Genomic DNA, 1,242 nt, shown 5'->3' with positions numbered 1-1,242 from the left:
GTGTTGAGTTCATGAAACTGACAGGATCTTCTTTAAAGCTGAAATATTTTGCTTTTTGTATTAGGTTTTATTATAGTGAGAAAACAACTAATCATGTTTGTGTGTTTAAACATGGGGTGCTTAGTAATTTATTTTCTTGTTACCATCAAGAATGTAGGCCACTTCAAAATCAGCATTTCAAAAATGTACTTAAGCTGTCACTGCATTCATTCCCTTCTGTTGCTCTCTCTCACACACTCACATACTCACCCAGACGCACACACACCTTTGGAATCAGAGCCTCCACAGAGTAACTGATAATGGACCATTGTGTGCCATGTGGTCACAGGAGCCCGATGATTGAAAACCAAATTAACTTTCCTTCTGAGTGACTCTTGAGTAAGCTGAAGCTGTCGATGGCTAGCAGGTTTGTACCAGTTTCAAATTATTGTCTGCTTAAATGAGCCAGAGTCACTCAGACATCTTTTAAAACGTGTGAGCTTTTGGATACAGTGAAATTTACTGTTTGTTTCTTTTTTTTTTTTTTACAATTTCTAACTCACATTTCTCTTAACTGGAGGGTTTTTTTTTTCAAAACTTGTCACACAGTTCTCTTTACCAACAACAACAATAAATCTCACATCCAAATGCACTAATGCAAACAAAACACTTCATACTCAACTCTTATACCAACACTGACATTGCAACAAGAATATGTATTGCATAGGTTGTGCTAGTATACTGTATATTACAGACATTAATAAGACATGTTGCAGTACACTTCAATAGGCTCAATTCCATTAATGCAATACAAAACTAGACATTTTTGTTATACACTTGTATAGGACAGCTACAGATATAGAAATATAATATCAAATATATAGTCAACCTTGTCTTGTGCATTTGGCCACAACTTCTTATGACATCGCACCTATGTCCTCTCTTGTAATACAGAGTCTTTTTTGCATGTCTGATGCAGCCGTGGCAATCTTGCCATGTCCAGACATCCAGCATTCGCTGTGTCAAAGACTGACATCCGATCTTGTGGCTGGTGTTCATAAACCTTCCACCTTCATGAGGAGAAGAATTCCTCTATGCGGTCAAGAAATGGAGAGAATAAGGTGAAAGGAAAAATGACACCATCCCGGGATGGGCTGTAAACTTGTCCGCCTTTCCTAGTCTTTCAGAGAGGTCATTAAGGAATAAAAGTATAGGCACTCATTGTTGATTTGTGGTTTGTGTTTTTATTTTTTTTTTTAAATT

The sequence above is a fragment of the Morone saxatilis genome, unplaced genomic scaffold (genome assembly GCF_004916995.1).
Source record: "Morone saxatilis isolate NCDOM2014 unplaced genomic scaffold, NCSU_SB_2.0 Contig2, whole genome shotgun sequence".
In the NCBI taxonomy this organism is placed as follows: Eukaryota; Metazoa; Chordata; class Actinopteri; family Moronidae; genus Morone; species Morone saxatilis.
This window is presented reverse-complemented; position numbering follows the sequence as displayed.